The following is a 27,326-nucleotide window of genomic DNA, read 5'->3' as shown; positions in this document are numbered from 1 at the left end:
GAGTTTCCTCCCTTCCTCAGCACGTGCACACTTGTCGGCCAGGGCATACAGCTCACTGACGTCTCTAATCTTGCACATTGCCATCTCCTCCCGCATCTTGCGGTTACGCACGTTCTGATGGAACGCGCTGATGACCGCGGCAGGGTGGACATCTGGGATGTTGTGCTGTACACGGCTGAATCTCTGAATGTACTTGTGCAGGGGCTCTCCTTCCTTCTGGGCGAGCAGATGAAGGTCACTCTCTTGGCCATGAGGTTTGTGGCCGCCTGTAAAGGCACCGACAAACTGATGGCATAGGTCTGCCTAGGAGGATATGGAGTTGTCCGGCAAGTGCATGAGCCAGGACCTGACGTTGGGCTTGAGCACCAGCGGGAAGTAGTTGGCAAGGATCTTGTCGTCCCGCCCCCTGGCAGCCTGCACCGCGATGGTGTAGTTGCTGAGGAACTCCGACGGATGCGACTTGCCGTCGTACTTCTCTGGTACGTCTGGCTTGAAATTCTTCGTGCTGGGCCACTGGACTTGCCGCAGCTCACGAGTAAACGCAGGGCAACCTACCGCGTACGGCAAGTCGCCTGGTTCCCCTGGCGCATGCATGTCGACAGAGGGCCCAGCGCGCTGGTCCGATTGACGTCGCGCTTCTATTCGGCACTCGATGCGAGTACGAGCATCTTCTTGCTGTCGTTCATGAAGAACTTGGCGCTGATCGCGACGAGCTCGTGGATCTGATGACGCGGTGGAGTCGCTGTTGAGGTGGATCCGGCGAGTCGGCGATCTTGGCCTTCGGGACAGAGAGTGCACAGTGGTTGCACCCCCACCGGTTTTGTCGCCACCGGCTCGTGCCTGGCTGACTTGCCGCGGTTGCGACGTGCTCGGCTGCCGTTGAGTGTCGCCGTTGGCGAAGCCGATGAGACTCTGAATGGTGGCCCTCCAGTCGTCGATCTTGTCTGCCGTTGGAGGGTAGTCCAGGAGCAGTTGAGCTCGCTCCAAAGCTTCTGCTATAGTGGCGGGTGGTGGTGGCGAACGGTGCGAGGAGCGGGATATGCACGGACTTCTAACTATGTTAGAAGGAGCAGTATCCCGTCCAGGCGACCGTGCCTCGCTCGTGCCAGCATGTTGGCGTGCATGCTGGTCTTGAGCACTCCGGGATCCACCAGCTCGATCTTGGTCCAGCAAACGCATGGTACCGTGAGTACCATGACGCTGCTGGTCCCGCGCCTCCTGAGATGGGCGCGGTGCATGTACGGACGCCGAGGTCTTGGAGTGCTTCCGGTCGTTGTGGGAGCCGGCTACGCCGCCGATGGGCAGCGCAGCCTTGTCCTTGGACCTAGCAGCACCGTGAGCTCCCTTGTCGACGCCCGTTCTTCCGCCGGCGTCTGCCCCATCAGCCGTTTGCTCCGACGGTGGTGGGTTCGGCGCGGACGGAGCAGCCGCCTCCGAAGCCTTCTTCTTCGGCGGCATGTCGATGAAGATGATGAAGATCTAGCTCATGTGAACGCCGGATCTGGTTCACACAACCTCGACCTCTCCCCCTACCTGGCGCGCCAAAGATGTCGGGGGACTAATCCACGAGCAGCTATGGGACCGGCGGACCGAGTCCCTTTCGGTTCGGCGGGGGCGAGGGTCGCACGAAGAGCGGATCGAGGCGAAGCACACGAGCAGTTTACCCAGGTTCGGGCCGCACGGATGCGTAAAACCCTACTCCTGCTTTGTGGTTTATATTGAGTTCTTGCTCGGGAGCGCGGAGTGCTACAGTACACCCCAGCAGCTAACGAGACCGAGCGTGAGTGTTGTCTTCCTCCCCCCCCCTCTACGTTGCGCATGGGCCTCCTTTTATATGCTCAAGGGGTCACCGACAGGTGGCAACGTAGACAAGGGTAAAAATGGAAAGGTGTTGCGGTTGGTATAGCTACCTGCTACAGTGTATCATACCTAACCCTGACGGCAAGGGACCCGGGCATTAAATGCCCGTCTGCGTCGCCTAAATAGTGCAAAAGGGACCGTCAGGGACGCCACCGCTCGCCACGATGGCAATCTTGTCAGCGCCGCTTGCCACCGCGCACCGCTGGCTGCACAGCCTCCCGCCACGTACGCCTGGAAGGGTCCCAGAGCGACACGTTGGTGGATGTGCTGGAGCGCGGGCACAGAGTGGTGGCTTTCCGCGGCAAGCACCTTGCCACGGTCGTTGTCTTGTCGCGTCCGGGAGCTTGTCGCTCACCGGGCCTTGCCGGGACGCGTGGCGCGTCGCGGCAAGTTCCTTGAGATGCCTTGGTTGGCCTTCCCGGCAAGCTCCTCTTGCCGGGGTGTTGTCTCCTTGGCTTGGATACTTTGTCCTTGAATGGCTCCAAAGGAACCACGGAGGACCTTGGCGGTCACCCGGCAAGCCTTGCCGTGGGATGCTGCGACTGCCCGTGCACAAGTTCGGGATACTAGGGTACCCCTACTCTAGTACACCGACAAGAAGCAAAGGCTTAAGGCCGCGCGGAATACGCTCAACAGCAGATGGAACAAAGTGCTTGACACTGAAGAAAAGTACGGCGGCAGTCGCCACACAAAGAGCTATCCAAAGTGCAAGCTGCTGCCTGAATTTGACGACGAGGCTTTAGAGCCCATTCAGCCGAAAAATAAAACAACCGATCAGCCGGATCGACCACCCCCTGGCCGCGATAGGGCGGCTAACGATGTCGCACACAAGTCAGCACACGATTTACATGAAGACCTGCACAAAAAAGCCGGTATGGCCAGGTCCATCTACGGATCTAGGAAGCGCGCTCCGGCACAGAATCATGGCCTCCCAAATGACTATACTAATCGAATAACAGCTCGGAATCAAAACCAAACGCTACAACCATCCGAAGAATGCCATGACGACACACCCAAATACAAGGGTGCCGCGCACCCTCTATGCTTCACCGATGAGGTGCTGGACCATGAATTTCCAGAGGGATTCAAACCCGTGAACATAGAGGCATAGGACGGAACGACATACCCTGGGGTCTGGATTGAGGACTTTATCCTTCACATCCACATGGCTCGCAGAGATGATCTCCACGTCATCAAATACCTGCCCCTCAAGTTGAAAGGACCAGCTCGGCACTGGCTGAAAAGCCTCCCCGAAAACTCAATTGGAAGCTGGGAAGAGCTTGTGGATGCTTTTAGGGCCAATTTTCAAGGGACCTATGTCCGACCTCCGGACGCGGACGATTTAAGTCACATAATTCAACAGCCCGGAGAGTCAGCCCGAAAGCTTTGGAACAGATTTCTCACAAAGAAGAATCAAATCGTCGAATGCCCGGGTGCCGAAGCCTTAGCGGCTTTCAAGCATAGTGTCCGGGATGAATGGCTCGCCAGACACCTCGGCCAGGAAAAACCAAGGATAATGACAGCCCTAAGAAGTCTTATGACCCGCTTTTGCACGGGCGAACAGAGTTGGCTGGCCCGTAGCGGCACCAGCAACCCAGGCACATCTGAAGTCAGGGATGGCAACAGGAAACCGCGACGGAATAAAAGAAAGCATTGAAACAACGAAGACAACCCAGACAACACGGCGGTAAACGCCGGATTCAGGGGCTCTCGACCCGGTCAACGGAAAAAGCCATTTAAAGGCAGCAGAGATGGACCGTCTAGCCTAAACAAGATTCTAGACAGATTATGTCAGATTCATGGCACCTCTGACAAACCTGCAAATCACACCAACAGAGAATGCTGGGTCTTGAAGTAGGCCGGCAAGCTAAACACCAAACACAAGGGGAGGGAGACACCAAGCGAAGAAGAGGATGAGCCTCGCCAGCCGAACACTGGGGGACAGAAAAAATTCCCACCAAAGGTCAAAATAGTGAACATGATATACGAAACTCACATACCGAAGAGGAGGGCCAGTGCGCACCCCAAGACGTATACGTCGTGGAGCCCGTCACCCCTAAGTTCAACCCTTGGTCGGCCCGCCCGATCACTTTTGATCACAGGGACCACCCAAATAGTATTCGGCATGGAGGATCAGCCACCTTGGTGCTAGACCCAATAATTGGCGGATACCATCTCACCCGAGTCCTTATGGACGGCGGCAGTAGTCTTAATCTGATATATCAGGACACCATACGGAAAATGGGGATAGACCCGACAAGAATCAGCCAAAGCAATACTACCTTTATAGGAGTAATACCAGGCCCAGAGGCCCGCTGCCCGGGCTCTCTAGTACTAGAGGTTGTATTCGTTTCTCCCGACAACTTCCGAAGTGAAGAACTAACCTTTGATATCGCTCCATTCCGAAGTGGCCATCATGCGCTACTCGGAAGAACGGCCTTCGCTCGTTTTAATGCAGTACCGCATTACGCTTATATTAAGCTTAAGATGCCCGGTCCACATGGCATCATCATAGTTAGCGCAAACACAGAGCGTTCCTCACGTACAGAGGAATATGTGGCAGCTATAGCAGCCAATCACTGAACGGCCTCTCCAACCAGAATAAATGATCGGTCGTCAAGACCGCGGACACGGTTAGACGAGTCAGACGCACCACTAGCTATAACAACTCACATAAACCTGAGATTGGGTTGATGGATATACCCCCATAGGTGGTGCTAGGGGCTTCCCGCATGTAAAAAGGGCTACAGTTCGGCTTGACCCTATTTAGATTGCATTTTAATGGTTCATTAAGAATAACCAATTGTTCGCACGAAGACTTTCACCTGGGTTTTTCTCTTTTACAGATGATCATCGTGCTACACCCTTCCAGGATACGGCACACCGGAGACACAGGCGCAGACGTGCAGCAGGGCCCCGCTCAAAGGCTTCTTTTTAGATTAAGACCCTGTGTAAACCTTTTTTTACTGTCTATTGTTGCTTCACTCCCTCCGGATACTCAACACAACCGAAAGGGATGATGGCGTTATTGGCATTTTGTCACGTCAGACTAATGCAAGTACCAGGAAATTCTGGGCCCATTATCGAGGGTGTTACTCAGCCCAGTATATGTTGTAAAGCCCGAATACCTTAGGGAGTGTTCAGTGTCGCGAGTTTGGCCTTATATGCATCAACTCCGAATCATGTCTTTGGTCAATAGTTGGGTTTGCCCTACTCCCATGTTTTGCTACCTTACGTTCAGCTCTATCGGCTAAGGTGGCACCGGGAGAACTACTACGATTGTGCCCTGGTTCATCTAGATGAGCACCTCAGTAGAGAAAACCGAAAACTGACTGTCATGATAAAGCGCGAGACTGGTCAACCACTCGATGACTCAGCGGAATCTTCGCGATTCCTCTGCATTAATGAAGGACCGGTTTCCCGGTCATGTATGTACACGCACCGTATTCGGATGAGCGCGGAAGTACCAGGGGCTATATAGTAGCCTCACCGTCAAACTCCTATGGCTAAGTGAATGTGTTAAAGCTATATAGCCTGATTGCCTTGTTCGCTGCGCTATCACCTCATTAATGGACCAAGACGTTGGGTCAAGTGTGAATATGCGCTTTTCCGAACACCCCCGCATTATGTGCATGGGGGCAGAAGTCGACGACTGCAAACTTTCAGGTTATATACATACAAAAACGGCCGCACAGGAGGCATCATAATACTTTCAGGCAAAAGTATAAGCACAACCTTTATAATCCAAATAGCATTGTTTTTACAATTGGGATACATGTCACTCGAACATGATACTCTTCGAGCACTGAGCCTCTCTTAAACGAGCGCCTTCTAGGACTTCTTCAAAATACTGCTCAGCCGAGACCTGGCCTACGGCCGGATCCCGGGTTGCAATAGCGGTGGCCTCCATCTCTTCCCAGTATGTCTTAACACGGGCAAGAGCCATCCGTGCACCCTCTATGCACGCCGGCCTCTTTATAGCATCGATATGTGGCACAACACCAAGGAACCGTTGCACTAAACCAAAATAACTATTCGGCCTTGGTCCCTTCGGCCAAAGATGATCCATGACAAACCTCATGGCAAGTCCGGAAAACCTATGGAGCTCGGCCCACTCGGCCATTTGTTCATTTAATAGCAGCGGACGCGTTGGAGCACTGAACTGCGACCAAAGTTCGGCCAGCCACCAGACCCTCAGCAGCCTGCACATGAAAGCAGCGCGATCATTACCTGGGACTATGATCCTCTTTTTGCCGCCTCTGGACAGCAACCAGAGTCTCAGGGGCTACTATCTGTATAGAGCACACCTAGCGTGTGCGGTACCATCAAAATATTTATATATTACTTTGCGTACCTCAAAGCCTCTTAGCAGGCTCGTAAAAGCCTCATGCAACCCACTTTTGGCGGATGAAATCCTCTCAACCACCATACCCATTAAAGTACGATGCGCCTCTGAGAGAGCCGCTTGCTCCAAAAGACCCATCAGTGCGTCCGGTTGTGCACCGGACAATCCCAGACTCTTTCCACTGCTCTCCTTAGGAGTCGAGTACTCCAGACTTCGGGTGGCCGAAGGGTTACCTTCTGGCCTTGGCGGATCAGGAGAAATCCTCCGTGATGAGACCTCAGGGTCGTCCGCCCCAGGAGGCGGGGAGACAGGGGGAGGCGTTTCGCTCTCCATCATCTAAAAGAAGAAGATCCCCCGAAGAAGAACTCTGTCAAGAAGGGCTACGAGCCGGACTACAAGATATATGTCTCGGTTATTGTCCTCAGAGATAAAGCAGGATATATTTACCAAAAGTACTCTTGTTCACTTACAGCTCGGTGGAGGGCTGGCCCCCTTGCGGGCACTGTGCGGTAAGGACGCCCTCCGGGGCAGGGCCCCCTAGCGAAGGTTTCTTCCCTTGTTTGGAAACCTTCGTTTCCATGTCTTCAGAGCCGGTCCTTTTCCTTCCTTGGGGAGAGGGAATTCTAGATTCTTCTCCCCGATTATCCTCCTTCGTGGAGACACTAATTCCCCCGGTTTGGATGAGTAATGCGTGAAGCCCGCTTTCGGCTTCTTTATTCCTCCCTTTATCTTCCCCTGATGGTAGTTGATAAGGTGCGTGCTCAAGCATCTTGGCTAGCACAGTATCCGGTGAGCCTTTGGGAAAGGGGGCCAAACACCTGATCATCTCCGCCTTTCTTATTCAGTCCTGTCCGAGAGTGATTTTTTCAAAATGATGTTATGACAAATAAAAAGACAGCATGTTCGGCCGCCGAATTACTTACGTGGGTATCTAAGCAGTTGCAGTTGAGACCCGCATCCTCGGTGGTGTCCGGACACTTTATTCGTGATCCAAAGAAAAATCCGTACATCTCTTCGAGCGTCACGCCGAAGAATTGCTGAATAGTTCGTGGTCCTTCCGGGTTGAACTCTCACATACGGAGAGATCGACATTGGCATGGTAGGACCCGACGAACTAGCATAACTTGCATTACCTTGACAAGACTGACATCCCTCTTGAGGAGATCTAGGATGCGACTTTGCAATGTCAGCACGTCATTAACTTGCCCCCAGTCCAGCCCCTTGTTGACCCATGACACCAGTTGCGGCAGGGGACCCGAGGGGAAGGCGGGGCCAGCTGCCCACTTTGTACTTCGGGGAGCTGTGATGTAAAACCACTCCCGTTGCCATAAGTTGGACACCTCCGGGAAGGAACCCTTTGGCCATAGAGCATTGGAGCCTTTTCTTATTATGGAACCTCCGCATTCTGTGTCTCGCCCATCGATCATCTTCGGCTTCACATTGAAGGTCTTGAGCCATAAGCCGAAGTGTGGGGTGATGCGGAGGAAGGCATCACACACGACGATAAATGACGAGATCTGAAGGATGGAATCTAGAGCAAGATCGTGGAAATCGAGCCCGTAATAGAACATGAGCCCTCTAACAAAGGGATCAAGACTAAAGCCTAGCCCTCAGAGGAAGTGGGAAACAAATACGACACACCCGTTGGGTTCGGGAGTGGGGATGACCTTCCCTTGAGCAGGCAGCCTGTGCGAGATTTGGGCGGTCAGATACCTGGTTTCCCTTAGCTTCTTGATGTCCTGCTCTTTGACAGAAGAGGCCATCCACCGACCTTGAAGGTTGGATCCGGACATGGCTGAAGGTCGAAAGAACTTAGCCTGAGCCTTGGGTGTTGGAACTCGAGGTGGGGGAAGGGAAGGATCAAGCACGAGAAGAAAAGGACATGCCTTAGCCCCTTTATAAAAAGGGTGAATACCAAGCGTCCACCACATGGCCGTTTGGAACTTGCCTAAAATCGAGGAGTCATACTAACAAGCACGATTGGGTTACCCACACCCGTATTGATGAGAATCGCATGATAAGGGAACACGATCTCTGCTTCGACAAGACATGCCAATTAAACCTCCTCGCAACACGTGCAATGGCAGGCTGGGAAAAACGATTCGTAATGACCGGACCACGGCAGGATATCACGTTATGAAAAGTTGTCAGCAGATTAGATTTGTGGAATATTATACTCTCTACGTTGGTATGTGGAATTTGTTTAAGGAGCCAGACACAATCCTTGGGTTCAAAATCTTCTATGGAGTATTTGGAGAAGGAACCCGCCTTGCAATGCCGAAGACAATCTGCGCGCCGGACTCATCGTCATTGAAGCCTAGTTCAAGGTCTACTGAGGGAGTCCTGGATTAGGGGGTCCTCGGACAGCCGTACTATATACTTTTGCTGGACTGTTGGACTATGGAGATACAAGATTGAAGACTTCATCACGTGTCCGGGTGGGACTCTCCTTTGCGTGGAAGCAAGCTTAGCGATTTGGATATGTAGATCTCCTTCTCTGTAACCGACTCTGTGTAACCCTAGCCCCCTCCAGTGTCTATATAAACCGGAGGGTTTAGTCCGTAGGACAATAATCATAATCATATGCTAGCTTCTAGGGTTTAGCCTCTACGATCTCGTGGTAGATCAACTCTTGTAATACTCATATCATCAAGATCAATCAAGCAGGAATTAGGGTATTACCTCCATCGAGAGGGACCAAACCTGGGTAAACATTGTGTCCCCCGCCTCCTGTTACCATCAGCCTTAGACGCACAGTTCGGGATCCCCTACCCGAGATCCGCCGGTTTTGACATCGACAGCTATGCCGCGCTACCTACCACTTTCTATATCATGCCTCCCATATTGCCATGTCAAGCCTCTAACCCTCCTTCCTAGCAAACTGTTGTTTGGCTAAGTTGCCGCTTTCCTTAGCCCCTCTTATAGCGTTGTTAGTTCCAGGTGAAGCTGAAGTTTGTACCATGTTGGAACATAGATATTATTGGTATATCATTATTATATCTTATTTACTTTAATGCATCTATATACTTGGTAAAGGGTGGAAGCCTCGGCCTTATGCATGGTGTTTTGTTCCACTCTTGCCGTCCTAGTTTTCGTCATACCGATGTTATGTTCCTTGATTTTGCGTTCCTAACGCGGTTGGGTGTTATGGGAACCCCTTGACGGTTCGCTTTGAATAATACTTTTCCAGCAAGGCCCAACCTTGGTTTTACATTTGCCTAACAACCTATAACCTTCCCTTGGGTTTTTTGCAAGCCGGAGGGTTATCTTTATTTAACCCCCCCCCCCCCCCCCGGGGCCAGTGCTTCTCTAAGTGTTGGTCAGAAACGAGTAGACTGCGGGGCCACCTCGGGGAAACTTGAGGTTTGGTTTTACTCGTAGGATGTCTCATCCGGTGTTGCCCTGAGAACGAGATATGTGGAGCTCCTATCGGGATTGTCGGCACATCAGGCGGCTTTGCTGGTCTTGTTTTACCATTGTCGGAATGTCTTGTAACAGGGATTCCGAGTCTGATCGGGTCTTCCCGGGAGAAGGAATATCCTTTGTTGACCGTGAGAGTTTGTGATGGGCTAAGTTGGGACACCCCTGCAGGGTATAAACTTTCGAGAGCCGTGCCCGCGGTTATGTGGCAGATGGGAATTTGTTAATATCTGGTTGTAGAGAACTTGACATTTGACTTAATTAAAATGCATCAACCGCGTGTGTAGCCGTGATGGTCTCTGTCCGGCGGAGTCCGGGAAGTGAACACGGTTCTTGTGTTATGCTTGAACGTAAGTAGTTTCAAGATCACTTCTTGATCACTTCTAGTTCACGACCGCTGTGTTGCTTCTCTTCTTGCTCTTATTTGCGCATGTTAGCCACCATATGTGCTTAGTTCTTGCTGCAGCTCCACCTCATTACCCTATCCTACCCATAAGCTTAAATAGTCTTGATCTCGCGGGTGTGAGATTGCTGAGTCCTTGTGACTCACAGATACTTCCAAACAGTTGCAGGTGCCGATGATACCAGTGCAGATAACGCAACCCAGCTCAAGTGGGAGCTCGATGAAGATCTTGAATCTTTGTTTTGTTTCATTCCCTGTTGATCAGTAGTGGAGTTGGGACGATCGGAGATCTAGCATTTGGGGTTATCTTCTTGTATTTTGGTTCCGTAGTCGGACCTTGATTGTATTCTGGATGATGTATGTTTAACTTGTATTTATGTGAAGTGGCGATTGTAAGCCAACTCTTTATCCCTTTCTTATTCAGTACATGGGATTGTGTGAAGATTACCCCTCTTGCGACAAACCTACCATGCGGCTATGCCTCTAAGTCGTGCCACGACACGTGGGAGATATAGCTGCATCGTGGGTGTTACAAGTTGGTAATTAGAGCCTTCCCTGACTTAGGAGCCCCCTGCTTCATCGAATCGCTGACGTTGTTGAGTCTAGAACAAAATGTTTTGAGTCTTCGGATTATATATATATATATATATATATATATATATATATATATATATATATCGGAGAGTAGGATTATTTTTACACCTCAGTCCCTTCGTCACTCTGGTGAGGCCTCCTGACATAGAAGTTTTGACTCTTCTCTCCTCAAATTTCACGAATTTTTTTAGGATCACGTGGGTATCTTGGAATCGTTCCTATAATCTTGTGACGAGAACATTGTTCTTGGTGCCTCCTGACATTTAGGGGTTGTGGCAGTGTCCCGGGGAGTTGAGCTCTGAGGTGTTGTCGTCACAATTTTATCGTTGCAGTTCTGGAATACCTGAGTTTCGCTGACATCGAAATATCTTTTATGAACTTGTTGGTGAGAAAACCTCGACACCACCCAGAACTAGGGCGGGAGTTCGGGAGTATTTCCATAACTCGTATAACAGATTCTCTTACGAAGGTTGAGGTACATGATTTCTGAAGATTTCTTGGTTATGTGTTGAAGGATGGATACAACTAGATGTAGGGATTGTTAGTTTGGGTGAGATATTATGCTTCTCCTGTATCCCCAACACCTGATTGCATAACCAGAAAGTTTCGGGAGTTTATAAGTGGGAATTCAAGTAGCTCCTAGAATATCTTTCCAACAGACACATGATACGATATGGGGTCTATCATATGTTTGTTCCAGCTTATTCTGCAAGCCAAAACCTTTGTTTTGTTTTTGGTTTGTGGTATTCAAGTTGCTTCAATGTCAAGTGTTGATTCCATACCTTTCCTAAACGGTGTTCTCATATTCCTATGTGAATACCAATCCTTCTTATTTATCGAGATTGTCATCCCAATTCTATTTGCAACTGGTGCGCTTCTCTTTGAGATGATCCCATCATTCTCCCCATCTGCAAGATCAATTCTAAGTCTTCTCAACGGTGTTTGCTTCATCCGTGCCAAGTTGTCGTTGTTTTTCCCGCCCTCCCACCCTTTTCTTCAAGGACTCAGATTTCTTAATCAAGTATCGTTTTTATTGATGGAAAGTATCTTCATTCTTTTCCTTCAACGTTCTTATCCGGTGATTCTTAGGAAGATACTAACAGAGCTTCAAGTTCATCATTCTTCATTCTTTTTCTTCCCCGGTGGATTCAATCCAAGATTTCGGTGTTAATCTTATCCCTTTCCTCATTTCACAATGCTTTCTCATACTGGTGCACCTCTTAATCGCTCATCTCTCTCTATTCATATCTGAAGTGCTGAAGATATCTCAGGAGATTCGTATTTTCATTCCTTATCTGTTCAAAATATCTCAAGGTTGTTATCTCTTTTGAGCCATTTAATTCAACCGGTGCAATATCTCTTAAAAATCATTCCAATGGTGTTTCTCTTGAGTGGGCCCTAACCCACAGGTATTTTCCCAGGATCTTACCTGACTCTTCTAATTTTCTCGGAGTTACTCTCAAATTCTTTTCCAAGTTGGCGTAAGAATGAATTATCATCAGTCATATTTTTTTCTCTAAGACATGTATCAAATATGGTAATTGATGACAACATACATCAAAGCTTTAGATAAAGATATAGAGAATAGCAGGTAAAGCTTTCGAAAGACATGTAACATGCATAGGCTCCCCCTACATGTATGCATCCATGTCAATATGAAATGCTAGAGCATGTGAATGCATAATCATGACAGAGAAAACAATGTGTTACATGTATCTTGGCTATATGCGTCAAAGCAAATGATGTGAATATGTGGAGTGTAACTTCATGTTCATGATTCCTCCTTGCAAACAATATGTACATTAGCAAGAAATCTCCATGCACATGAGTGTGATGCATATACTTACCTTCTAGTCTTGAGCTGGCTTAGGAAGAGATGAACCTGGGTAAACAAGGTTAGATATCACATGTACAACTACTAGACAGAGCAAACCAAAGAGCCACAAGAGTACCAAGACTGGGATGACATGTGGAGAATGAGTACCAGGTACTCCTATTGGATATAGACATGTTCCCAAAGGTAAAGATATGGAATGAATTCAAGATTTCCTTCCCTTAGATGTCTTTCTCCCTCTGAATCTTATATTTGATAATGGGAGAATATAGGGAACATAAAATCAGAGCAAAACAGATCAGAGCACAGAAACATAATACGAACATGTCTTTCCCCTCTTAAAGACATGTGACTTCTCTCCTCTTGAACACCAAGCATCTGGGGCCTTTGATGTGATTATCTCTCTCTCTACTGAAGTACTCTCTCCCCCTTTTACGTGATTAAGCTTTGATGTGATCTCTCTCTCCCCCTTTGACATCAATTTCCATGAGGGGACCTTCTGGAGTATGAGTCAAAATAGGTTTGGTCTTTGAGTCACAATGCAAAGCAGCATATAGAATATGATGCTGGTAGAGGACAAGAATCATCGAGTGGAGCTCTAACAAAAGTGCAGGAACAAGTGGCAAATTATTTTCTCTGCAGTGAAATCGGCGACACCAAGTTATATTTTTCGGTTGCACCAAAATGGTTCGGCTTGACCGAAAGAGACGAATCGGTATGACCGAGTTCAAGACAGAGGGAACATTTGTCACCTCAAATCACTAGGCAAAAGGATCTCACAAAGATTTGAAGTGAATTAACTGAAGGATTTGCAAGAATTGGATGCGGGGAATGCAGAACAAAAACAAAGAAAAATAAAAGAAATCTAGGTGAAGGGAAACAAATATGCAAGAGACAAATGCAAGAATACAAAGAAACACTAGAGAACTTTATCTAGAATTGGTCGGTGAAAGAGTCACCTATGTTAGAGAATATTGACTGAGGAGTCAAGTGAGAACACTTGATCATAGGTCATACTCGTCATTTAAGATCAAAATGGGGTTACCATTTTTTGTTTAAGCATTTAATGTATTCACATGTTGTTGAGTTGCTTTGACCCATGACTTGGGGTAAAGCTTCTCTAAGATGGAATAACATACCTTGGGTGGTGGTGTTGAACTTGATCATGTGGTTGAACTTGTATGGGATGCTCAAGGTTGACGTAACTCATCAAAGATTTGGAGCACCACTTATAGTTTGAGTTCATCTACCTACATGGGTTAGTCTTGCAAGGAAGAGCACTTGTGTATCCAATTTGATAATCATGAATTCGATACCAAATGAAATTTGATATACAGAAGTGGTTAAAGGATATGTTGAAAGGCTTCATGCTTCCTTGTCTTCAACCACCATATTGTAGAGACTTGGTGATGTAGAGATTGCTCAAGATGTGAGTGATTGGAAATCTCATATATTTTGATTCATCCGAGTACCTACAAGGGTTAGATAACATGCAAGGGTCCAAATATATCCAAGACATATGATCGTCATCATAAGAGAAACATCAAGGATTAGTCAAAGGCCCATGCCTTGCATGTATCCGAATGGAGTTTCTACTCCAAGTTTGAAGCATCAATAATGTTCAATCCACCTCTCAAATGGAAAAATACTTTCTCATCAAGCGGTTTGGTGAATATATCCGCCAATTGCTTGTCGGTACGAACATGCTTAAGATCAATATCACCTTTAGCAACGTGATATTGAACGAAATGATGACGAACTTCAATATGCTTGGTTCGAGAATGTTGCATGGGATTATGAGCAATCTTAATAGCACTTCCATTGTCACAAAGCAATGGAACATGTTTCACATAGATCCCATAATATTTAAGAGTTTGGGTCATCCAAAGTAATTGAGCACAACATGAACCTGCGCCAATGTATTCCACTTCAGCGATGGATAAGGATACCAAGTTTTGTTTCTTGGGGGACCAAGACATGAGAGATCTACCAAGGAATTGACAAGTACCCGAAGTGGACTTTCTATCAACCTTATCTCCGGCATAGTCCGAATCGGAGTAGCCAACAAGATCAAAAGAAGACCTCTTAGGATACCAAATGCCAAAATTTGGTGTATGTATTAGGTGTCTCACTATCCTTTTCACAGCCTTAAGATGACATTCTTTGGGGGCCTCTTGATATCGTGCACACATGCACACACTTAGCATGATATTGGGACGGGATGCACATAGATATAACAATGAACCATTCATAGAGCAAAAAACCTTTTGGTCAACCGGTTTGCCATCCTTGGTCAAGTCAAGATGTCCACTAGTAGGCATGGGATTTTTCATACCTTTGCTTTCTTGCATGTTGAACTTCTTGAATAAGTCCTTTGGTATACTTTGTTTTAGAAACAAAGGTGCCTTCCTTAGTTTGCTTGATTTGCAAACCAAGGAAGAACTTGAGTTCACTCATCATGGACATCTCAAACTTCTCCGACATTAGCTTTCCAAACTTTTCACTAAAATGAGGGTTAGTTGAACCAAATATGATATCATCGACATAAATTTGCACCCAAATAGTTCACCATTAACCCTTTTAGTAAAAAAGAGTTGAATCAATCTTCCCAATCTGTAAGCCTTTTTCAATAAGGAACTTGGTCAAGCATTTATACCATGCTCTAGGAGCTTGTTTAAGACCATAAAGAGCTTTGAGAAGTTTGTAAACACGGTCGGATTTCTTAGGATTAACAAAGCCAGGAGGTTGTTTAACATAAACTTCCTCCTCAATTTCACCATTTAGGAAAGCACTTTTAATGTCCATTTGGTACAAGGTGATATCATGGTGATTAGCACAGGCAAGTAAGATGCGGATGGACTCAAGTCTAGCAACGGGGGCATATGTCTCACCATAGTCCATACCTTTGACTTGAGTGTAGCCTTGGGCGATGAGACGTGCTTTGTTGCGGACGACTTGACCATCTTCGTCTTGCTTGTTGCGAAACACCCATTTGGTACCGATGTCCACACTTGGTTTCTCTCAAAGTTGTGTAGCTCTTCGTGCATGGAATTTATCCAATCCAAATCTTCCAATGCTTCTTCAACCTTCATAGGTTCGATGCTAGAGATGAATGAATAATGTTCGCAAAAATTAGCCAAACGATTTTTGGAGCGAGTGATTCTCCCGGTTTGAATATCGTTGAAGATTTGTTCAACGGGATGGTCTCGTGAAACCCTAACTCGAACTCATGGGAGCTTTTGTTTGGGTCGGAGTGGAGCATCTTCTTCATCATCTCATTCTTCTTCTTGGTCTTCTTCATTGTTGACGTTGCCGTTCTCTTGTTGTGGTGGAGAAGGAGGTTGATGAGTGTGGGAGTCCTGGATTAGGGGGTCTCCGGACAGCCGGACTATCTCCATTGGCCGGACTGTTAGACTATGAAGATACAAGATTGAAGACTTCGTCTCGTGTCCGGATGGGACTCTACTTGGCGTGGAAGGCAAGCTAGGCAATACGTATATGGATATCTCCTCCTTTGTAACCCACCTTATGTAACCCTAACCCTCTCCGGTGTCTATATAAACTGGAGGGTTTTTAGTCCGTAGGACAACAATCACAACATACAATCATACCATAGGCTAGCTTCTAGGGTTTAGCCTCTCTGATCTCGTGGTAGATCTACTCTTGTAACACCCATATCATCAATATCAATCGAGCAGGACGTAGGGTTTTACCTCCATCAAGAGGGCCCGAACCTGGGTAAAACTTCGTGTCACTTGCCTCCTGTTACCATCCGGCCTAGACGCACAGTTCGGGACCCCCTACCCGAGATCCGCCGGTTTTGACACCGACATTGGTGCTTTCATTGAGAGTTCCTCTGTGTCGTCACTGTTAGGCTTGATGGCTCCTACTATCATCGGTAGCGATGCGGTCCAGGGTGAGACTTTTCTCCCCAGACAGATCTTCGTATTTGGCGGCTTTGCACTGCGGGCTAATTCACTTGGCCATCTGGAGCGCATTGAAAGCTACACCCCAGGCCATCGGGTCAGATTTGGACGTTTGAACTACATGGCCGACATCCGCGGAGACTTGATATTCGACGGATTCGAGCCACAGCCGGGCATGCCGCACTGTCTCGATGGGCATGACCTAACTCTGCCACCGGACGGTACTCCAAAGGTCGCGCCCACACTAGCTCCGACCCTTAGCTCGGAGCCAACTGCGGCAATCGAGGACGGGTGGCTAGACACCGCCTCAGGGGCTGTAGTCTCGACGGTGATCGAGCCAAACACCAGCATAATCCTCTGCGCAGCCCGTGACTCCAAGGTGCCGGACTCTCTTCCGGACCCCGAACCATCTGCGCCCCTGCCAATCGAATCCGAGTGGGCGCCGATCATGGAATTCACCGCCGCGGATATCTGTCAGCACTCGCCCTTCAGCGATATTCTGAATTCACTAAGGTCTCTCTCTTTGTCAGGAGAGCCCTGGCTGGATTATGGTCAACAGGACTGGGATGCGGACGACAAAGAAATTCGACGCCCACCCACCACCCACTTTGTAGCCACTGTCGATGATTTAACCGACATGCTCGACTTCGACTCTGAAGATATCGACGGTATGGACGACAATGTAGGAGACGAACAAGAACCAGCACCTATAGGGCACTGGAAAGCCACCTCGTCGTATGACATATACATGGTGGATACACCCAATGAAGGCAACGACGACGAGATAGCGGAGGATGACCCCTCCAAGAGGCAACCCAAGCGCCGACGACAGCGGCGCCGCTCTAAGTCCCGCCAAAGCAAAAGTGGTGATACCGGCGCACGAGATAATAACACTCCGGATAGCGCCAAAAACAACGAAAACCCCCTCCAGCAAGAGTTGGATCAGGAGGATGAAGGTGCCAGGTCTTCGGAGAAAGCGGCTGGCGGAAAGGAGGAGGATGACAATTACATGCCCCCCTCCAAAGACGAGGCAAGCCTCGGTGTCGGTGTCAAAACCGGCGGATCTCAGGTAGGGGGTCCCGAACTGTGCATCTAGGCCGGATGGTTACAGGAGGCAAGGGACACGAAGTTTTACCCAGGTTCAGGCCCTCTCGATGGAGGTAAAACCCTACGTCCTACTTGATTAATATTGATGATATGGGTAGTACAAGAGTAGATCTACCATGAGATCAGAGAGGCTAAGCCCTAGAAGCTAGCCTATGGTATGATTGTTGTTGTATATGTTGTCCTACGGACTAAACCCCTCCGGTTTATATAGACACTGGAGAGGGTTAGGGTTACACAAAGTCGGTTACAATGGTAGGAGATCTACATATCCGTATCGCCAAGCTTGCCTTCCACGCCAACGAAAGTCCCTTCCGGACACGGGACGAAGTCTTCAATCTTGTATCTTCATAGTCTAGGAGTCCGGTTGAAGGTATAGTCCGGCTATCCGAACACCCCCTTATCCAGGACTCCCTCAGTAACCCCCGAACCAGGCTTCAATGACGATGAGTCCGGCGCGCAGATTGTCTTCGGCAGTGCAAGGCGGGTTCTCCCCCAAATTCCGTGTACCTGTTGAATAAAGTCCGGTTTTTTGTAGATGTTGTGCTCCTTGGCTTCTACGCCCAATAATGGACGCTTCCCACGTGTCAAACGAATATGAAAAGTCTGAGTGTTTTTACATTCACACCCCTAGCCGCGTAAATGAGCTGCCCTATTTAAGGGGACGGGGATTTAGATCCAAACCACATCTTCCCCCCTTCGTGAGTGTTCATCAGAGCGCATCCGACAAAGGTCCATTCCACCATGGCCAGCCATCGCAACTCCTCCTTTCGCCCTTCCAGCCCTCAGCCTGGATATTGGGAGAGATGCTTCGTCCCGCATAGCGAGCTAGTGATGCTTCAGACCAAGGGATTTCTCCCCCCGGCCTATATGATCCCGGTTCGAGTCGGTCTTGCTGTCTATAACGGCGGAGAGCAAGCGGAGAGTGCCCCTAATCCCTCCAAAGGAGAGCGGGTATGCCTCGTCCCTTATTTAATAAGGGGGCTCAGGTTTCCAATCCATCCATTTCTCCGGGGGCTACTGGAGTTCTACGGCCTCCAGCTACACAATCTCACGCCTGCCTCCGTATTGCATATCGCGGGCTTCGTAGCCCTCTGCGAGCTGTTTTTAGGCGTCAAGGCTCATTTCGGGCTATGGAAAAGGTTATTCTGCCTTGTGCCCCGCTCTAAGGAGGGGTCAATGTATCAAGTGGGCGGAGCCGAAGTGTGGCGCATCACCGGGACCGGATATCTGTCTGGAACCCCAAAGAAGGCGTCCGAAGACTGGCCCTCGGAATGGTTTTATATAGAAGACGTCCCGCTACCGGATCCTGTCTGGATCGGCCTCCCTGAATTCGACAGTGCTCCCTTAAAGAAGCGCGTAAGCTGGCGTCCATGGAGCCCTCGGAGGGAAAGTGACAGGGACATCATTTACCTGATGGGCCGAATAAGATTGTTAGCCCATTCCGGACTAACCATGATCGGGGTTATGGCCGAATGCATCATGCGGGGGGTGCAGCCGCTTCAGTATAGAAGCCACCCCATGTGGGAATTCAATGGGGAGGACGACGCCACCCGCTACGGCCGTAAGGGGCAGGATTCAGCTGCTGCTCTACTAAAGATCTTGTCCACTTTGTATAAGGGAGAAGAGGAGGAATTTCTCCGCGTCAACCCACAGGGTGGATTCTGTATGCACAATCCCCCCAGCTGGGTAAGCGGTCACATTTACTTGCCCATCCGTTTTGTATTCCCATTGTTAAATATTCAGTCTGACGACTTCAACGCAGAAACTGCGCCGGGCTGTTAAGGAAATAAGCAGCCCTCCTCCACAACCTGAGGACCTAGGACGGTCCCTCGACCCGGCCTCTCAAGAGGATCCGGACATATCTGTGGAGCTGATTGATGGAGTGTTCCATCAATTGAGCAAGGACAATGCCTTGGTGGCCATTACGGCTGATTACCCAGGGCTAATCCCGGCCTCCCAGGTAACTGAGATCGAAGTCCCACCCGAATAGGTGTCCGCCCTCTCGTGTTTTCAGTTTCCTGATTACAACCGAACTTTGCAGGGGAGGTTTTTGAAACGGAAGGCCGAACCTGCGGCGACAAGCCAACGAGGGGCCGCAGGGCCCCGTGGGCAGAAAATAAGTGCAGTCCGGACCGAGGCGTCAGCGCAAAGGTATGGCGCCCCCTTTATCCCAGGTGTTATATCTTCGAGGCACATTGACACTCGTGCGCTCTTCAGGACAAAGAGACCTCGCCGGACTATATCTGGAGAGGCTGCCAATCGCGCCTCCACCAGCCAGGCTCCAAAGCCTGGTCCGGAGGCGGAGGCGAACGCAAGGCGCGCGCCAGACGCTCCTTCGATGGAGGATGTGGACGGGTTGTCTGCCACCAACTCTGAGGTGGAGAGTGCCATGAACCACAGGCGTCGCCGGATAATTCTTCATGATGCTTGTTTCTCCCAAGGGGCGTTAGATGCCTTCAACTCGGGAGATGCGTACCTCCATGCCGCTTAAAATGGTCTAGCCAGAGCGACGGAGCAATATCTAAAAGACATACGGGTAAGAAAATTTTGGTAATTATATATATATATACCAGTAGCCCCCGAGACTTGAAACAGTTAGAATAACTGATTTAAGGATCATTTGTTATGCAGGTTCTTACAGAAAAGAATTCCCTACTGTCCAAGGAGCTGGAAGAGTGCAAAGCCCAACTTGAGGCCGCACTAGCCGCAGCAGGGGAGCCCAAGGAGACCCCCTCTGGTAATATATACTTCAAAAGATAAGTATTTTGCGAAGCACAGCATGGGTGCGAATCTGACAAATGAAATTGCAGATGGCGCCGGATTGAATCCAGAAAGGCAACACCTCCTACGCCAGCTAAAGGCTGGTGAGAAGGTGCTGACAAAGGTGAGGCAGGAGAAGAACAATCTCCAAGATGCCAACACCAACCTGGGCGTCGAGCTGAAAGATGTTCGTGCCCAGCTGTCAGACTCCGTGAAGGAGAATCAGCGGCTTTGGCGCGGCATATTTAGTATGTGCTTAAACGAACCTTTGAAAGAAAGTTCGGCGGGCAAGTCGACTAACAGAGCAATGTCTGTAGGTGTGCTAACAGGTCGTCCTGCAGAGGAGATGCCCGGTTCTATGGGTGACCTTCTTCCCGAGCTCTCGCAACTGCTCGATCGAGTTCGGCAGGCGATGCAAGGCGTCGCCCAGGCCCTGTGGCCATCTGTCTCCATGCCCGAAGGTCTTGGAGAGCTTGCGGAGAAGCTAAAGGGAGCACGGCGGCGCTTCGGATTGTGGAAGATATCGGCCTGCCGTCAAGGCGCTAGGGAGGCCTGGGCCATGGTGAAGATGCGGTACACAAAGGCTGACCCCAACCACATGGCCGAGGTCGGTCCTGTAGGGCCCGATGGGAAGGAGATCCCTGTAAGCTTAGTATATGGCCAAGTAGAGTTGGCCGCAAAGTATTCCCAGCAGGACTGTAAATTAGACAGCCTGTTAGATGGTATTAAAGAGGAATACAATCAGTCAAAATGACTATGTAATTTAATTGACATTTATAATGCCTTCTAGCCGGATTGTAGATCATTTGTCATGGCCGGCCTTTTCGCTTCAGCCTCGGGACCTGACGGTCCGGAGTGTGTCCGAATTCCCATGCGGTTATATAGGAACCGGGGAATGCATGGAGACCAGGCGTAGGGGTCATTAGTGCGTGAACAGACAAGTGCCCGACTAGTTATGTTATATTACATGGTTAGTAAGAAACATCTTCCAGGGAGAATAGTTCCGTTAGGGGTTCCTTTCCCTGGGAGGCATGCCCTAAGGTGCATGTCCATGCTGCGAAAAGAAATGCAGGAAAAACATCTGGGGGCGTATAGATAAAAATAAAAAAGATCATCTTTAGTTCACCGACCGAATATTCCCTTAAGAACGCTAGCTTTCGGCTTCACCCAGTCTGAGGTACACGTCTGGCTGACCCAACAGTAACAGTCGCAGAGGTGCTCCCTTTACCACCTAGCCGAACAATCGGGAACGTAGGGGTAAGCACAGGAGCCAGGCAACCCAGCTTGGCCAAAACTTAAGTCATATTGATGCATATAATGGTGAATAAAAGGTACATGCGGAAGTGTGACACATGTGTTGAGCATGAAGCCCGTATAAATAAGCTTCTGTTTAAAGAAGCCCCCAGGTTTAATGAGTGCGGATAGCGCATCACTTTATGAGACTTTAAAGGCTATAAGAGAGAGAGAAGAAGAGGAGTGTAAGACAGAAAGTATATAAAAAATGGACAGAGGAAGGAGATGAACACAGAGTCCGGCGCTAGGCATAGAATCTTCGGAGACGGGCTGCGTTCCATGGGTTCGGCTCGAGTCGGTTATCCGATGCATCCCGCAGGCGGTACGCTCCACCAGTCAGGACTTGGTCAATTATGAAGGGACCTTCCCACTTGGGCTTGAGTTTGTCCTTTTTCTTGTCCGGTAGTCGTAGAACTAATTCGCCAACGTTGTAATTTTTGGCCCGTACTTCTCTACTTTGGTATCTTCGAGCCTGCTGTTGATAGAATGCGGAACGGGCTTTTGCCACGTCACGCTCCTCCTCCAATGCGTCCAAGCTGTCCTGCTGATCGAGCTCGGCTTCTCTTTCTTCGTACATGCGCACTCGAGGTGAGTCATGAATTATGTCGCAAGCAAAACTGCCTCTGCGCCGTACACCATAAAGAATGGTGTGTATCCGGTGGTGCGATTCGGCGTGGTCCGCAGTCCCCAGAGTACGGAGTCGAGCTCCTCTACCCAGTGCGTGTTAGATTCCTTGAGGGACCGCTCATGATAAGACCATTTGCACGTTCGACCTGGCCGTTAGTTTGTGGGTGATAGACGGAAGCATAATCGAGCTTGATGCCCATGTTTTTGCACCAGAATTTTACCTCGTCGGCCGTAAAGTTCGTGCCGTTATCCGTGATGATGCTGTGGGGGACGCCGTAACGCTGTACAACCCCGAATATAAAGTCTATCACCGGTCCAGATTCGGCCGTCTTAACAGGCTTGGCTTCTATCCATTTGGTGAACTTATCCACCATGACCAGTAAGTATTTTTGCTTGTGGGTTCCACCTTTAAGGGGTCCAACCATGTCAAGCCCCCAGACCGCGAAGGGTTAAGTGATGGGGATAGTTTGGAGGGCAGAGGGTGGCATATGGCTTTGGTTTGCAAAGAGCTGGCAACCGGTGCATCGTTGGACTAAGTCCTGGGCGTCTACCCGGGCCATCGGCCAATAAAAGCCTGTACGGAAGGCCTTGCTTACAAGGGACCGAGCTGCCGCGTGATGACCGCCGAGTCCGGCATGAATTTCAGCCAGGAGGTTCCGCCCTTCCTCTTCGGAGATGCACCTTTGAAGGACTCCGGTAGTGCTTTTCTTATAAAGCTCTCCCTCGTGGACTTTGTAATCTTTGGATCGCCGCACTATGCAGCGTACCTCATTTTGGTCCTCGGGGAGTTCCTTCCTAGTAAGGTAGGCGAGGAATGGTTCCGTCCACGGGGCGATAACGGCCATTATTACGTGGGCTGAAGGTGTTATTTCATTGGCAGAGCCTCCGATTGTGTCGGAATGTTCGGTGTCGAGCAGTGCGGTTGGGTCCGGGCTGTTATTGTTTGGATCCCCTTCCCATACTACGGATGGCTTGAACAGCCTATCCAAGAAGATGTTGGGGGGGACTACATCGCGTTTTGCGCCGATGCGTGCCAGGACATCTGCCGCCTGATTATTTTCCCGGGCTACATGGTGGAATTCAAGCCATTCGAACCGAGCTGACATTTTTAGGACGGCGTTGCGGTAAGCTGCCATTTTTGGATTCTTGGCATCGAAGTCTCCATTTATTTGGGATATTGCGAGGTTCGAGTCCCCGCGCACCTCTAGGCGTTGAATGCCCATGGATACTGCCATCCAGAGACCATGTAGAAGGGCCTCATATTCGGCTGCATTGTTGGAGTCCGTGTACATAATCTGGAGTACGTATTGAACCGTGTCTCCTGTGGGGGATGTCAAAACGATGCTAGCCCCCAGTCCGGCCAACATCTTGGAGCTGTCGAAATGCATGATCCAATTTGAATATGTGCCGTACTCTTTAGGGAGTTCGGCCTCCGTCCATTCTGCGACGAAGTTGGCCAAGACTTGCGACTTGATGGCTCGCCGTGGCTTATAAGTTATGTCGAATGGGAGGATCTCAATGGCCCATTTTGCAATCCGGCCCGTTGCTTCACGGTTGTTTATAATATTGTTAAGTGGTACTTCTGAGGCTACTGTTATTGAACACTCTTGAAAGTAGTGTCGTAGCTTCCGGGATGCCATGAATACCGCGTACGCAATCTTTTGATAATGTGGGTACCGTGATTTGTAGGGAGTGAGGACAGTGGACACATAATAGACCGGCTTTTGAAGGGGGAATTTGTGTCCGTCCGCTTCTCGTTCGACGACGAGCACTGCACTTACAACCTGATGTGTTGCTGCAATGTATAATAGCATTGGTTCGCCAATGTTTGGCACGGCCAGGACTGGGTTTGTTGCCAGAATGGCTTTTATTTCGTCGAGTCCGGCCGTGGCTGCATCTGTCCATTCGAAGTGTTCGGTGCGCCGAAGGAGGCGGTAAAGGGGTAGGGCCTTTTCTCCCAAGCAGGAGATAAAGCGGCTTAGAGCCGCCACACATCCGGTTAACTTTTGTATTTGTTTGAGGTCCTTTGGGATATCTAGTTGTGACAGAGCTCGGATGTTGGCTGGATTTGCTTCAATTCCTCTACCGGATACAATGAAGCCCAGGAGCTTTCCGGCTGGAACGCCGAAAACGCATTTTTCCGGGTTGAGCTTGATGTCGTATGTTCGGAGGTTATCAAATGTGAGCCTCAAGTCATCTACTAGGGATTTGACATGGCTTGTTTTGACGACCACATCATCTACATATGCCTCCACTGTTTTGCCGATCTGGTTTGCCAGACATGTCTGAATCATGCCCTAATATGTTGCGCCGGCGTTTTTGAGCCCGAAGGGCATCGTGTTGAAGCAGAATGAGCCGTATGGTTTGATAAATGTCGTTGCGGCTTGGTCTGGTTCTGCCATCTTGATTTGATGGTAGCCGGAATATGCGTCGAGGAAACACAACGAATCGTGCCCTGTGGTAGCATCGATAATTTGATCGATGCGGGGGAGGGGGAAGGGATCCTTTGTGCAAGCCTTGTTAAGGTCTTTAAAATCAACACACAGGCGCCAGGATTTGTCCTTCTTTGGTACCATCACCAGGTTTGCTAGCCAGTCCGGATGTTTTATATCTCTGATGAATCCGGCCTCCAATAGCTTTGCTAGCTCCTCTCCCATGGCCTGTCTCTTAGGTTCGGAAAAACACCGAAGAGCCTGTTTGACTGGTTTGAATCCTGTTTGGATATTTAAGCTGTGCTCGGCCAGCCTGCGTGGGATCCTGGCATGTCTGAAGGGTGCCAGGCGAAAATGTCCCAGTTCTCTCGTAGGAACTCTCGCAGTGCGGCGTCTACATCAGGGTTTAACTGTGCCCCGATGGAAGCTGTTTTATTGGGGTCCGTTGGATGGACTTGGAATTTGACTATTTCGTCCGCCGGTTTAAAGGAGGTGGACTTGGATCTTTTGTCGAGGACCACATCGTCCCTATTCACCGTAGAGCGCAGCGCAGTCAGTTCCTCAGCCGATAGGGCTTCGGATAGTGCCTCGAAGGCCAGTGCGGCTGTCTTGTTTTTGGCGCAGAGTGCTATGTCCGGATCACTAGTGAGAGTGATGATCCCGTTAGGCCCGGGCATCTTGAGCTTCATGTACCCGTAATGGGGTATTGCTTGGAAGATTGTAAACGCTTCCCGCCCTAGCAGAGCGTGATAACCGCTGCTGAACGGAGTCACATGGAACGTGATCTCTTCGGACCTGTAATTATCCGGCATGCCGAACACCACATCTAGTGTGATTTTTCCTGTGCAGCGCGCTTCCCGACTGGGGATTATTCCTCTAAAGGTTGTGCTGCTTCGCTCAATGCGGTTCCAGTCTATTTCCATTTTTTGAAGGGTTTCCTCATAAATGAGGTTCAATCCGCTGCCGCCGTCCATGAGTACCTTGGTAAGACGAAAGCCGTCCACTATTGGACTGAGGACCAATGCGGCTGGTGCTCGGGCTGTTCGGAATTTAGGTTCATCACTGGCGTTAAAGGTAATAGCCGTGTCACTCCATGGGTTTATTGTTGCTACTTTGTAGACTTCGGCAAGGCTGCGGAGTGTCCTTTTTCGCATATTATTTGATGCGAAAGTCTTGAAGACTGTTAATACCATATTGGTGTCTCTGGGGTGGCTTTCTGTGGCCTCCGGAATTAGGAGATTTTCGCCAATTTTGGCCACCTGCCAGAGTATCCAACATGCTCTAGGGCTGTGAGTTGGTGTGGCGTCCTCTGTACTGTGAATTTTACAGGGTCCATTAAGCCATCTTTCCAGTACGGTTCCATGCCCTGTAGAGGGTTTTTGCTTTTTAGTGCTTGACCCGGGTGTCTAGTGATGATGCACCCTTTTATTTCGGACTGGGTTTGTATTCAGGGCCGGATTGTCCCAAAATTTTATTTCAGTTTTCCTGGCGCTTTCCATCGCACAGTACTTTCGTACAATGGACGCCAAGTCAGGGAAGCGTGTAATATCACGGCGACTTATGGTGTTGAGTATTCCCTTGTCCGTGCAATTATTGCAGAAGCTTGAGATTGCGTCTTCCTCACGGCAGTCCCTTAGCCTGTTCTTAACCAGGAGGAATCTGGCCCAGTAATGATGTACTGTTTCATCTGGTTCTTGCCTGATTTTGGATAGATCGCTTATGTTGGGGTGGGTGGGTGGAATTAAATCCGAAGCCTCACCCCATCTGAGGCTCAGAGGCCGAGGAATTTCCGAACTCAAAAATTTGGATTCCTGCATGTTGTCCAAGGAATCCAGCCCGTCGCCTGACTCTAAGTTCAGGTCTTGAGTGATATCCTCCCCTCCGCGGGTATCCGGCTTGGAGGGATCGGGAATCCGGACGTAGCAAGTCCTTAAGATAGATGAAGGGTCGCCGCACTGTCCCTCTACCACGGCAACATGATGGGTGACTTGGGGAGAGTTAATCTCTCTCAGATCGGGTTTAGGCCCAATCTGGTCGTAATTCATAGCGACTCCCAGGGCGGTGAAGCGATCCAAGAGCTCGTTTATGGAGGAGAGCTCCATTGGATCTAACTGCTCGGCGAGTTCCGAGCTGACATGAAGATTGTTTTCGATGGCTCGAGAGGTCATCGTCGGCGCAGAAGCCGAACAGGCGGTCATAAGGAAACCACCTAGCCGAAGGGTTTGGCCGACAGCCAAAGCTCCCTTAGCAACGGTGCCATCTTTAAAGACGGGGCGATGCATCCTTCCTGATGGCGACGACACAGAGGAACTCTCAATGAAAGCACCAATGTCGGTGTCAAAACCGGCGGATCTCGGGTAGGGGGTCCCGAACTGTGCGTCTAGGCCGGATGGTAACAGGAGGCAAGGGACATGAAGTTTTACCCAGGTTCAGGCCCTCTCGATGGAGGTAAAACCCTACGTCATGCTTGATTAATATTGATGATATGGGTAGTACAAGAGTAGATCTACCACGAGATCAGAGAGGCTAAACCCTAGAAGCTAGCCTATGGTATGATTGTTGTTGTATATGTTGTCCTACGGACTAAACCCTTTCGTTTATATAGACACCGGAGAGGGTTAGGGTTACACAAAGTCGGTTACAATGGTAGGAGATCTACATATCCGTATCGCCAACTTGCCTTCCATGCCAACGAAAGTCCCTTCCGGACATGGGACGAAGTCTT

This window comes from Triticum urartu, chromosome 7A, assembly GCF_056163025.1.
Source record: "Triticum urartu cultivar PI428250 chromosome 7A, HENAU_Tu73, whole genome shotgun sequence".
Lineage (NCBI taxonomy): Eukaryota > Viridiplantae > Streptophyta > Magnoliopsida > Poales > Poaceae > Triticum > Triticum urartu.
Note: the sequence above shows the minus strand (reverse complement) of the source record.